The following is a 14,541-nucleotide window of genomic DNA, read 5'->3' on the forward strand; positions in this document are numbered from 1 at the left end:
CAGAATTTGACACAATATATTTTGATTCCTTACTGAATCTCTTCTCAGAGCCATCCCCATGTGATCCGTACCCACCCCCTTAAACTTCGTGTTCTCTATTGGTTTTGTAAAGCCTATATAGTCTAATTTATATGTTTCCCAAGTCTCCTTGAGCATGGATCCATATCCTGAAGCCTGTTCAAACTATGTGGCAGAATATCCTTAATAAAAACTGACTCCTCTTCTCCCAGCATCTACCAAGTACCAATAGTTCCCATGCTGGGATTTTGGTAATATCTTGTGCATATTGTCAAAAGCACTGTGGGTTCATATCTGCAACTTCCCTATTGCTTCCAGAAAACATGGTTTTCTTACATTCATACACTGCATCTGTCCCATACAATCTTTTCACCCCCTTGTTCACGATGAGTTTTGAGAGGAGAGGGCATGGTCTTGGTGTCCCATTTAGTGCTGAGCACTCAGAAGTTTCTTATTTACTGAAGGTTTTCCAGTTAATTGCCATTTACTACATGAAGTTACTTCCACAGTGAGTTGAGTAATACATAGTCTATGGGCATAGCAATAAGTCATTAGGAGTCACTTGAACATTATGTCTGTTTCAACAGGATAATTTTAGTAGGTTCTTCCCTACGACCTATGTCCCTTCTGTACACAGGTTCTTGGCTCTGAAAAGAGTGCCAAGAATGGACTCTATCTTACGAAGTGGGTCTTAAATCCAAGGAGAAAGTGGTTCATTACTCCCTTAACTATTGCACAAATGGGCACACCATGCCAGGCCTGTCATTATTGTAGTTTTCAGGGTTCAAAGCTGGATAAGTTTAATGATGATTTTTCTCTTGTGGAAGTGTGCATTGCCCTTTCCAGCTTTAGGCAGTAGAGATGACGCTTCCAGGTCAGCACTACCTCGATTCTTCCATGGTTTTTTCAATGACTTTTTAAGTAGTTACTTTAGCAATATGGTTTTATGGTCAGGTTATGGGGGGGTAACAAAGAGAAAGAGCAATAGCCATTATTGATTGAGGGTCTATGGAATTTTCAAAGGAGGAGCCCTTTCCTGATATTAGATTTGTTTTATTTGCTAACCTATGGTCTCTGATAGGGGCCTTGTCCTGCTGTTATAGGGTAACTCCACTATACTCCTTGTTTCTCTCTGTCTCTCTATTTCTCTGTCTCCATCTCTGTCTCTCATATATATGAAATTTCTATTGCCAGATATTTCCATATGAGTTTTTAAAAATTATTTTTTAATTTTGTGTGTATGAGTGTTGCCTGCATATATGTAAGTCTTTCCATGTCATGCAGTGCCCATGGAGGTCAGAAGAGGACTTCCATTCCCCTGGAACTGGAGTTATGGATGGTTATTTGCCACCATGTGAATTTTGGGAACTGAACCTGAGTCCTCTCTTAGAGCAGCTAGTGCTCTTAACCACTGAGCCATCTCTCCAGCCATCATCTGACTTTTTCAACAGTCTTTTAGTGTTTGTTATTCTTCCTTGTAGTCCCTCCTCTGCTCTGCTCTGTCTTTCAATTCCCACCCCCATTTAATGGTGTCTCTCCCGTTGTTACCCTCTCCCCATTTATATCATTGCATTCTTTCTCTCCTCTCCAGAAGTGCCCCCCATAGCCTCTGATCAATTTCCCGAACTCTATTTGAAAGTAGCTTCCACATATGAGAAAGAGCATGTGATGCTTGTTTCTGGCTCTTACTTAACTCACTTACAAACATTATGAAATGTGCAGCTATTCCTCAATTTCAAGTTAGCAAATGATTTAATATGTTTATTGATAGATATAAATTTTACCAAGATTTAATATATGTCTCTCTGAAACAGGAGCAATAGTGGGGCTGTTAGACTCCTCATGACAGGAGCAGTGAGTTTGGTTGCATCTGCAGACCCCTTCTGCAGGCACATGAATTGTTTTTGAAAGCAGCTCTAAAACAGAGCAGACACTATGCTTGTATTTAATTTTTATTTTATAATTAAAAAATAAAGTGTTTTGTCTGTGTGAAAGAAAGTTCCCTGAAAGAACTCTTGTATCCTGAGCTGAATTAACTGCAAGACTGAACAACTGATAAATGCTTCAATGACTGTTAAGAGTTTAGAATGTTGCAGGTCCAGAGCCTATTCACAAATTATCTGGGGACATCTTTAACCCCATAGACAGACACACTTTGCCTACCACTGTTTCTGAATTAACATTCTTGTGACTAATAAAATTTATTAACTTAGCAGACCTCCAGGTCTTACACCAATCAAAAAGCTAAGAATGTCATTGTTAAGTTCCTGGCAGGCTCCTAAAATGGCAGCACAGCTCCCAATATTCCAAAATGGTAAGTCTGGGTTTAGCCTCAGGAAATTCCCTCTGCTTATGGGGAGAAAACCAATCCCGACCTAAAGTGCCCAGCCTATATCATGGAAACTTACTGAAGCACCTAACTGCCTATAAAAGTTGTTTGACTTCCTCTTCTGGATGCTGTTTGTCTGCTCCCTGAGAGGCAGCCCAGGGGTCTGTTTCCTCTCAAATAAACTGCTTTCCCCCATGGAGTTGTCTTGGTTGGTGGTCTTCACTGCATGCTTCCATATATATGGTGCCCCAAACTCAGGAGGAATGCCTGGGCTTCTTATGACCCGGTTCCTCTTTTACCAAACAAAACTGCTGACCAGGCATTCCTGCTTGTGACCAGACCATCTTGCCTATGCAGGCTCCCATCACTCACCACATAAGGCCCAAGATTATGAGTCCATAATTTCTTTCCTCTGACCCACTCACCCTCTGACTGAGTTCCAGTAAATTCTCTTCTGTGAATCTGTAGATCTATTTCTCTGCATTCTTCCTCTCTCTCTCTCTCTCTCTCTCTCTCTCTCTCTCTCTCTCTCCCCCTCCCTCATCTTTCTCTCTCTTTTTCTGTCCCTCTCCTCTCTGTCTCTGCCTCTATCCTTCCTCTACCTTCCTGCCTGGAGGTCTTTCCTTCTCTCTGGAGGTGTTCATACGACTCAGTTCCAAGTCGTACTTGTATGCTAAACATCTTCCCACGCCCTGCTGAGGGTGCCCCTCACTTGTTCTTGGGACAAGAGTTCCCCCCTCCCTCTGGTAACACTTGTTCTGATTCTTGTCCTGTCTGAAGACATGTAGGTCTCAGTAAGCCTTCCCATTTTTCTAAATTCTTCAGAGAAGCATAATTTCTCTCCTTTGTCATATCCCTTTTCTGAACATGCTTTCTTTAATTATTTATGCTGCCCTAGCATCCTCTACTTCTTTATTTTTCTTTAAAGCTTTCTTCTCTCCACCATGTGGCTGCCAGTCTCCAATGTGTCTGACCTCCACGCAGGTTCAAAAGCTGCACAGCCTCATGGCTTTGTCCCTTTTGTTTGCCTCCATTCTTAAATTGTTTCATAAACAAGACTGAGAACCTGATAGCAGATGCTCCTCCTGCTGTCATTGACAACCACTAAAGACCCCATAATTCTAACTACATTTATTTGTTGGTCAAACAAAAATTTTCTATGGGTGTGCTGATTTTGCCTTCTCAGCAGGTGAACTTCTTTATCTATCTTGCAGGAAATTTGAGGCTTGAAAGGACTCACCTCTTAGACAAAAGAAAACAAAATGTTTTAAAAGCCATTTTATTCCAGAACTTATCTCAGGCTTTATTTTACTTATTTTTTTTTTCCAACCTTTCTCTTCATGGGTGGGAGACAGGAGAACATTCTCAGGGGCCTGGAATTTGGACCTCATTCCCCATTGTTCACTAAAGAGTGCTAAGACCACGTGGTTCCAAGGCAGCTACTTTTCTAAATAGATGTAATTTTTAAATTCTTGTTAACAAGGAGAGTCACACTCCATGCTTGGGAAAGACACGTGCTCGCAGAGAAGAAGCACAAGGATATGTGTACTGGACATGGCTTCCCATTTTTTCCACTGCTTTCACCAATTTCTTTTCCAGCAACATCCTGTATCTAAGTATGAAGAGATCCAGAGGACATTGCTTTGCATTTACAGTTCAGTTGCAATGGGTAGTGAGAGACATGGACTCCCTTCCTTGGTTTGAGACCATGAGTTGCTTTGCTTTGCTTTCCTCTTTGGGGCCTACATATCTGAGGTACGTTCTCCTACTATATCAGTATGAATTAACTGGGTGCTTTCTAAAAGGGCTCTTGTCCACATTTAACCTGTGAGATATGTGAGTGAGTCCCTTGGGATTCATATCATAGTGGATAATGGGCCTTATTTTATCATGTAGCTGAGCTCACTAAGGTAACCATGTGGCTTGATCACTGTAAAGTCAAGTTTTCTCCTGGGAGACCCACACTGCCTGTGCTCTCAGCTCCCAGGCCTTCTGTGAGGCTCCCTACAACCTTCCCTCCCTTCCTTAAGAGGGAAACCTTGCTTTCATGATGGTGATATCAATCTATCGGTGGCAGAGCTTTGACTCTGGGACTTGTGCTTTCCTTTACAACAAGCTGCTTACTGAAAAATTTAGAAGGTCTTTATACGTAACAAGGAACTGGCAGTCAAATAGGGTTTGACAGTTACATACAAAGATTAGGACACAATTAGACAGGAAACAGGACATACAGCTTTTCTTTAGTTAGCACCAGCTAGGGGCTGTTTGTTAAACAGGATACTTAAAATATTACCAGTGCCTCTCTGATAATTTATTGGCCACAATGTTTTCTTTCTTAAGGCTAGAAGAATAATACTTTTAGCTTTTAGCCTAGGAGTAAACCTTTAACCTGGCCTATTCTTTTAGCTAGTGATAGAGGAGATATATGTTCTGGAGAAGGAGGTGGGCTAAGGGCTCTTGACCAAGATGTTCTCCCTCAGAACAAGGAACTGCTAACCCTGCAGAGGGCATAGCCTGGACTTAAAAGTTTTATGCTTATCTTGCCCTAGGACATGCCAGTTTGGTTTCTTACATCTCCCTTTTTGTTTTTTAAAAATAAGAAGGAAGTGGTCATAGAGGCCACAGAATTATTAACTGAAATAATAATGCATCTCATCACTTTTGATGCTCCAAAAGAATTATGCTATGGTGGTGTGAATGAAAATGTCCCCCACAGGCTCCAAGTATTTGAACATTTTGTCCCCATATGGTGGCTCTGTTTTGGGAGGTCTTAGACTATTCTGGAGAAAGCATGTTACTAGGGGTGGACTTAGAGAGTAGTTAAGCCTTGCCAGATCTCCAGTTGCTTTCTTGCTTCCTGTGCCTGCTTGATGATGTGAAAGCTTAACTTCTGCTGTTCTTGCTCCAGCCACCTCCAGCCACCATGGCTTTCCACCATGATGGACCGTAATTCCCCTGGAACCATAATCTCAAATAAACTCTCCCCTTTATAAGTTGTTTTGGTCAGTATTTCTATCACAGTAATAGAAAAGTACCTAATACATAAGCCAATAAATAGTGGGCCCAAGAATGGAGTAAGCCATTGAATCTACTTTGGCAAAGGTGTAGGAATTCAGATATCATATTGATTTATTTTGTAAATCATAAATATGTTGGTTTATAGTATATGAAAATTCAGACAATTTAAAACAACATATTCCTGGAAATTGTTTACATCTCATGAGATTTTTTTTAACAGTAAATAATCTAGAGTACCTGTATTTTGTAACACAGCAGTTCTTAGTTCTCCCAGTCTCTGATTAATTTCCCCTAGTATTTTTGCAGTTATATTTGCTGTTCTACTAGTTACACAAGCAAATTTTGCTATTTCCTTTTGAAATCCAGTTACCAAGCCATGTATCAATTAGAGGTTACTTTGAAGATCTTTCAGAGGATTAGATCAGCAAAGGTGACACAGCTTCTCGGTGGAGGACCAGCAACAGCTATGAAACCTGGGCTGGGCTGTCCTTGGAATCCCCACCTGGGGTTGTAGAACAAAGAAGCTGTTTTTAGTTTTTATGGCTAGCTGGGGACCAGGGTGTAAGGACAGTAGAGAGACATCCTGGCAAGGGGAGTGGGCTTTTTATCTTTCTGCAGTGGTGACATTTTACCAAGCCCAAGGCAGGGATATAACATTAACGATGGGACTGGGGAGAGACATTTGTCTCTGGGAACTTTTGACTAACAAAGAGTTCTCAGGCAGCATGGAGCAAGAAAATAGTCTACTTTGGTCTCAGGTAGTGGCTTGGACAATCAAAGAGGCTGGTCAGTCACGATACTCTTTACAATTTTTGGAGACAGTAGTTAATTAAGAATAGTGCAAGGAGGAGATGGGAAGATGAGCTGGTCCGTTCAATCCTCATTTCAGGTGTCCAGGTCCATCGGGTTGCAGGTTCTTCTTCTGGGGTTTCCTTCTCTGCTTTTCCAGGATGAGTGTGGCCATCTTTGCTGTGGGAGGTTCAGTTGAGCTCTCTGACGTACCTGAGTGGTGCCCATCGTGGGGAGAATTTATTTTCTGGAAAGACACAAATTTCCCTTGCCCCTTTGTTAGTAAAGGAGCAGGAGTTTGACTCCAGAGATTTGACTCAGGGTCCCTCCAAAGCACCTGTGGCAAGGGTTGTGAGACAGTCAGTCCTTCCCAGTGTTTGGTTATTGAAGACATTCCTTGATCCTTTAGTGTAAAATAATTTAAAGTTACAAAAGACCTGTGTAATAAGAAATGAGGCTTCTGTACTGTTATACCAGGTATGGGTGATTCCCCTGCTTTTATTTATTTGATCTTTGAGGTATTTATATTGTCTCTCTATTATTGCTTGTTCTGTGAGGTTGTAAGGAATGCCAGTGGTACGTGAAATACCCAAGGCTTGGCAGAATTGTTGGAAAATTTTACTAGTATTAGAAGGCCCATTATTTGTTTTTATTTGATTAGGTATTCCTAAAATTGAAAATATTTGAATAAGGTGTTTAATTACGTCCTTTATTTTCTCTCCTGTATGGGCTGTGGCATTTAAAATGAAGGAAAAAGTATCTTCTGTACAGTGAACATATTTAAGTTTTCTAAATTCAGTTATATGAGTTATATCAGTTTGCCAAATCATATTAGGCCATAGGCCACAAGTATTGACTCCACAGATGGGACCTAAAGGAAGAAGTGGAGCACACTGAGGACACTGTTTAACTATAAATTTAGTTCGATCTTTAGTAAGATGAGGATATACATGTTTTAACATTCTGGCTGACTGATGGAGTTGATGACTGCATAAAGAAGTCCTAACATTTATTTGGTTGGTTAGGTTATCTGTTGATTTAAGGAAACTAATGGACCAGGAAGTTCAGTATGGGAGCATACTGAAATTGGTGTTTTCTTTGGCGAATTTTAGTTCTTACAGATAAGAATAACATTCTAATGGGCTCTCTTAGTTTATGTTGTAAAAATGCTGTTTCTAACTTTAAAAGTGGCTGGGTGGCATATTTAGAATTTGTATGACTATTTAGTGGTTGAGAGAACAGCATAAAGCTCTGAAGAAGAGCATGAACTTGGAGTATTGGGCAGAAGCAGGGACAGGTATTTCTCAACTATGAGAAATGTTTTGTTTTGTTTGGAGCTGTTGTAAAATAGTAGCTCTTTTTCTTTGTTAGTTCCATCTGTAAACAGAATGTCTGCCCCTAGGAGAGGAGAATGTGAAGTAATGGTGTGTGTGTGTGTGGGGGGGTAATATCACGTACCTATAGATAGGAAACAAACTGCTTCAGATTCAAACCAAGCTCACCAAAGGAAACTGTTTTCTTTTGGACTGTCTCACCTGGTTACAGAAGGCAGAAACCTAGTTCTTGAGTTAAATTATTTTGTTATGGATAATGGAAAACATTAAAAATAACATTTGTATAACATAGAGAATGATAAAAGGGCATTCTTTAGTAGCTGTGTGTACCTTTAACATTTGTCAGCATTCATTTAATTCCAGACTGTGATTAGGTGTGCAGTACAAGTCAGAGAAGTGGACTGGAAAAGAAATTGGCTGTAACAGAAAATATTATCACGAAAAAAGAACTTTGTATTTCTGTAAACCTACTCAGACCTTTAACAAGCTTGTTTAAACATTTTTATTATTATTTTTTCATTCTGGAAATATCTAGCCATCTTAATCTTACTAACTTTGACCTCTTAACTCTATCTTTTCTTAGACCTTTTTATTATTTCTTTCATTATATTTACAAACCCATTATTTGTTGTGAGAATGCACCAAATAACCAATATTTAGTCCTTCATACCTATGTACTGTTATGGACCCTGGGACCACTGAGGAAAGACCACCATTCAGATCGAGATAAAAGATTTTATTCAAGCTAGCTTGGAGTGCAGTCCCCATATCGGATTAGAGTGCTGTAGTGCGGCAGGAGACAAAAAGGTAAAGGGGCCCTTTTAAAGCTAAAATCTGCAAAAAGGAATGCTGACAAGGTGGTCCCTGGATAACAGAGTAGAGGGGGATCTCAGTCTACATGCCCCAAAACAGCAAAACAAGCAAGTTACAGAAGCCAGAATCAGCAGTTTGTCATGGCATAATAATTTTGTTTTCTATATGTCTAGAGAGTAAGTGACCACAGCAGCATTCTCCTGGGAGAAAAAGGGAGAAAAGCATCAGGGTTTCTGAAAACAGTCCTTGAGCTTGAAATACACTATGGCTAAGCTTCTAAGATGGCTACTTTATCCAAAATGGGCTCAGTTTGGTCAGTACTGAACAACTATTTTAAACATATCAGTACAGTATAAGGTTGGTAACGGACCTTAATGTAACTGTTTATTGGCTATAAAGAGACAATAGTGGTAAAAAGGTTAACTTTTTTTTCTGGAATCAAAGCAATTATTACTTAGAATTTGTATATTTCTAAGCAATAATAACCAAAATATAGAATAAGAATTAAGATAAGTATTAAAGAGAAAACATTTTGACCTGAAAAATTATTTTTAGTTTAACAAATTTAATTTGTATGACACTTTCCTTTTAAATCAAATTTATACTACATAAATTATTTTGAAGGAGTATAAGTTTATGTAGACCACATACAAAGAAAATGGAAATCTTAAAACCTTTTGAGAATAAACCAGAACCAAAAAGGTACTTCACAAACAGGATTTTTACATAACCAGAAACCTAGAGACACTGTTCAATACATTTCAAAATGATTAGGGTGCCAAAAATAAAACCAATAATTTTATACACAATAAAAAGAAAGAGAAATGAAAAAAATCAAAGTGGCCACATTTTAAAATTTTCTTGGCACAAACGACATATAAAGACATTATAGACACATATGACATAATTAGTGATCTCTCAACACAGAAACATAGAAACGTGACATAATTTTAAACAACATAAAAACGATTGTCAGACATATATGACACAATTACATGAAACTAGGTACACCTTAAGTGCATTACTTAATTAGGTTGAATTTGATGAATTTTGTAAGGTCTTCTGAAAGCAGGCAGAGCTGGAGTCACGAAGAAAGCTGATTTTAGAAGACAGCACCTGGAATCTGAGTTAAACATAAAAGATAAGGCAATTAGTTAACATAATCTGTGTTTACATTGAATTTTAGCATCTCGGTGAACTTAAGCTAAAAGTTGGAGGTCCATGGTTTCTCAGAAAACAGAAAACCTGGAAATGAATTTGTAGTGAGTGGAAAAACATAAAACAATTATCTGTCTATCTATCTATCTATTTATCTATCTATCTATCTATCTATCTATCATCTATCTATCATCTATAGCTATCTAAAGCAACCAACAGCTGAATGAAATAAAACTAGCAGAGAGGAATTTAATTGGAAGGGTCAGGAAACGCCAACGAATACCAGGTGTAAGGAATTGAACCTGCGACCTTTGAAAGAGCAAACTGTACTCGTAAACGTTAAGCCATTTCTCCAGCTGGATCTGGAGAGGAAACATCTCCAGATGGACCAAAGAGGAGACAAAAGAGTCACATTGGGGGGCAGTTAGATAAACAGAGTCTTTGTTCTTGACTGAAGTGATTTTTCAGCTTTCTGAGGGAGGGTTAGAGTGGCTTGCCTGTGCTTTGACAGCTTGTAACTTTGTGTTAGAAAAGGCAGAGAACTTTTCTAAAAGAGTAGAATATTAGGGGAACAAAGACTGTATGAGGGGCACGCAGCTGAGAGGCTGCAGTAGCAGCAGGCAACCAGGAATGGAGCTCTGCTAGCCCATTCTGCACCAGTTGTACGGACCCTCTTAAGTGTCTTGCAAGAGGCTTTGAGGGAGTTTGTGGTAAAGTAATTGAGCCTTGGGAGAACAAGGAAGCATGGGGGAGCCAAAGAAGGGGAGGAAGTGAGAGAGTGCTTGGAGATTCTACAGATGGAGACACGGGAGGAGGGGAATCTGAGGAGGAAGAAACTCTTCTTCAGCATGATCAGAGGAAGGCACCAGACCAGTGGGCACTCCCTTGTGACAGCAGCACTGTACTTTTTTTTTCTTTTTTTCCATGTTTCTAAACTAATGGCTCCTTCTTTAAGGAACAAACAGGAGATTACAATCCAACATACTTTCTAAAAAGGCCTTAATTTGAGCTTCCATACACTTAATATCTGTTGATTTCTGCATGCATTTAGAATTATCCATGATTACCCCATACACAGCTGTGTATGAAGATCCAGTAGGTTGAAGGGAAAGAATTGTGCCATCCTCAAAGAAACGGAATTCCAAGAGTCTCCCTGTTCAGGTACCAGTTATAGGGACCCAGGTCTGCTTTGCTTGGTGAGAACCTTGCTTTTGTGACGACAATACCTATAGGTGACACTTGAGGACTCAGGGACTTGCGCTTTCCCTTACAACAAGCTGCTTATTGAAAAATTTAGAAGGTCTTTATACATTACTAGGAACTGGAAGTCACGTGGGGTTTGGCAGTTATGTAAAAAGATTAGGGCACAGTTAGGAAACAGGACATATAGTTTTTTTTTTAGTTAGTGCGAGCTAGAGGCTGTTTGTAATGTGGGATGCTCAAACTTTTACCAGTGTCTATGTGGCAATTTATTGGCCACATGCTTTCTTTCTTAGGGCTAGAAGAATAGTAGACTTTTACATTTTAGCCCAGGAGTAAACCTTTAACCTGGCCTATACTTTTAACCAGTGATAGCTGAGTTATTTGTTCCAGAGAAGGAGATGGACTAAAGGCTGTTGGCCAGGATGGTTTCTCTCATAGCAAGGAGCTTAAACTTTGGGTCTGGCCACCCTTCTCCTGCTAGCCTTGCATTGTTCTGTGAAACAGGGATATTAGAGCCGCTGTTTTCAGCTTCCCTCCTTTTAGCAAAGAACATAGCCTGGACTTAAAAGTTTTAGACACCAACATGGAAGCTAACAACTGTCCATAACTCCAGTTCCAGGAGATCTGTTGGCCTCTGCTCTCCTCCATGGCAGTGAATGACATGGGTGAACTTACCTACATGCAGGCAATACTCTCATACACATGAAATAAAAATAATAAATTAAAAAAATAGTTTTTGGTTCATCTTTCCCTCGGGCATGACTTCCTGGTTTCCTACATCTCTGGCCAACAGCTCAAAGAGGGGCAACCCACCCTTGGTACTGTAATTTTTATTTAACAATTGTACAGTTTGAGGAACTTTTGTTCCGATTCTCATGCAAGATTAGGCTGTTGTCGATTTTTTCCAACCATTCAGGTGGGTATCACCTGTGTCTTACCCAACCATAAAGCTCCCCCAAATCTTATAACAACAACTGGCCTTTATTTCTTCAGGTGTATTTAATATGTCTCAAATGGGTTCTATATCTGTAAAACACTCAGAGGTTAACATTATATTAAATCAAACATAGACAAGGTCTAACACAGCATGGAAAGATTTTATCCATTTGTATTAATTGTTTTCTCAACAGATCTCTGTTGGGTACCATAGCATGGACAAGAGGCATTAACTTGGTTAGTTCATTACAATCTTTAGTTATCCCTTTAGGGTCATTTCACATTCGGGGTATTTTACATGGAGATTCTCTCTATCTTTTAATCCTTGATAAACTCATGGATGCTGGCTTGAGATGACTGATACTGCACCATGCTAAGGAGGAAGAGGGTCCCTCTTGTCCCAGCTGTACTTGTTGGTTCCCTCAGTCAGGTAGGTCCTGGGTCTGCCTCGTGGCTGCAGCCATATCCACCATCTTTCCATTGGCCATACCTGGCTGCTGGGGGAATCCCTGGCAGGAAAACTGTCTCCACCCCTAGCATAGCCTTTCTCAGGAGAGAAATATACCTTGTTGAATCTTTGGGGATACTTTACTACCCCTGGGACATTCTTCATCCTTTGTATGCCTTTTGTGAACTAGTCCTCAGGTTTTAAATCTCCCAGAAACTCCTTAGTACAGAAGTCGCTTTTTTTGTCAATTTTTTCTTTAGGAACTTGGGCTAGACGTAAATCTTGCCATATTTGTCTTCCAGTAACCCAAATGGGCCTCTTTCTCTGCCTTGTCTTTTTTATATCTCTTGTAGGTTGTTCTATTATTTTAGACATGTTTTACATGCTTGTTTGGGTCACATCTGTCAAACCTTCCCTTGCTTTACAAAGATCTTGCCTCATAAAGGGACTTAGGAAAACTATCAAAGCTTCATACCATTCTGGAGGTCGCTGTTGAGTCAAGTTTTTCTTTAAGTCTCTGGTGAACACAGTCCTATCTGGCCCAGTGAACTGGACATTATATATTGCTTCCTTATGCCTGTCCCTCTTCTATGGTCCTCCAGCCCCTGCTAACCATGGGAGTCTCCATTGATGATGACCAATATCTTAAATGGCTCACAAAAGCCATTCCATTAAGGACTGCTCCCACCTGTACTGGCCTAGGTTAAACAGCCTGTCTCAAGGATGGATGGGTGGTTATATAACTCAGTTTTAATGCTTCTGAAAGACTTAAACTAACATCATTTATTCCCATGTCCCATATGCTCATGAGCAACATGGTGAGGTGCTCCTTCATTGCTTGTTTGAAAGTCTCCCCTAGGCCCAACAGTTCCAGTGTGGAGTATTTTCTCCTTGCTACAATGCTGTTACGGTTTTCATCGGTATGTTGGAATATGAATTCTTCCTCTCTTTGTATTAATCGTGGAATCTGAGGGGCATCTCTGTCTATTTTGATTTCTAGGTCATTCCCTTTCCTTAAGGAAGGGCAAGTTAAAATTGTCCATTCCTTCTCTCATACAGCAGGGTTGCAAGTTCTGAGGCCAACAATGAATTTGACAGTAACTGCTTCTCAGCCTTTTCTGTCTCCTCTCCAGCTGTTGTCTCTGCCTGGGACAAGTCTTTCATTATTCAAAGAAGGGGCCAGGCAGCCTCAGCAGTGGCTTTTTTTCTTTAGATTCCCATTCTGTTTCCAAGCTTGTAAAAATATTTCTAGACCTTCCACTGTCCTTAAAAAATTTTCATCAATGTATGGCAGTGATGCCCATCATCCAAGCAACTGTGCTATTTTACCCATTTACAGGCTGGTGGCCACCTTGGGATTTCCCCCATTGAACTATTGTGCATCTGTGTAGGAGGCCTCATTTTAGTTACATATTTCACTGTCCATCGCATAATCCTTGTAACTGCAGCAAACCCCAGTATTCTGCTGGCTACACCAATTGCTAAAGCCAAATTCTTTCCTAGGAGGCCCACACTGTCTGTACTCTCAGCTTCCAGGCTCTCACTGAGTCAAGCTGTAACCTTCTTTCCCCACGTTGTCTTTATGACTGGACCAACAAACTGATACAATGTCCCTCTAAGCTACAGTATAGGAAATAAAGATAGTTATTTGGGTTTGCCAACAAAGCTTATGATGTCTGGAAGGGGTTGCGGCACGGACATAGACATGGATGCCTCTGGGCTCTTTTCCCTGTGTCTCAGCTGGGCTTTCCAGATCCTTACCTTCAAGCCCCAGGATGGTGAAACTCGAGCCACCTCCCTGGCTTCTTCTGTATCTCTCCCTAGGCCCTCCCCAGCAATTCATTCTGACCGATTGAGTGGGAGGGGTGACTGTCTCTCCTGTTTAGAGTCTCTAAGGGCTCAGACATCTGTTGCTGGTTCTCTTAGAGGACATGCCTATCCAACAGTCACCATCATAACTGGTGACCTTAACAAGTGGGAGGCAAGCAGGTGACCTGGTTTCCATCTTGATTGATGACACCAGCACTATGGGGACAGTCACATGGCTTGGTTGCCATCTTGGATAGTAACATTTTCAAAATGGTGGTGACCTGCATGACCTTGCCCCCATCTTAATTCAACTACATGGCATAATTAAAAATGGTGACACCCAGGAATTTCCAGGTCCCACTGAACTCTAGGGGATCACGGTAACCTGAGATTTCCCCAGACTGTAGACATTCAATCATATGTCCTAATCCTCTTGGAATTTTTGTTTTGGTTTTCATCTTGGATTCTTGATTATATGATAGAAAAGAAAGAGATTCCAACAGTTGCTATTGCCTTGTAACAAGAACAATTCATGTGTTATGTCAGACAATGGAGGGAATATCAGACTTCCACAATGGATGTTTAAATTTTAACACTATCTTAACCTGTTTTTAAATGAAATTACTTTGAGTACTATTTAGATTTTTTGTTTAATCTTAACCTAAGTCTTAATGTTTCCTTTGCTG

The sequence above is a fragment of the Nannospalax galili genome, unplaced genomic scaffold (assembly GCF_000622305.1).
Source record: "Nannospalax galili isolate Female #2095 unplaced genomic scaffold, S.galili_v1.0 scaffold628, whole genome shotgun sequence".
NCBI lineage: Eukaryota > Metazoa > Chordata > Mammalia > Rodentia > Spalacidae > Nannospalax > Nannospalax galili.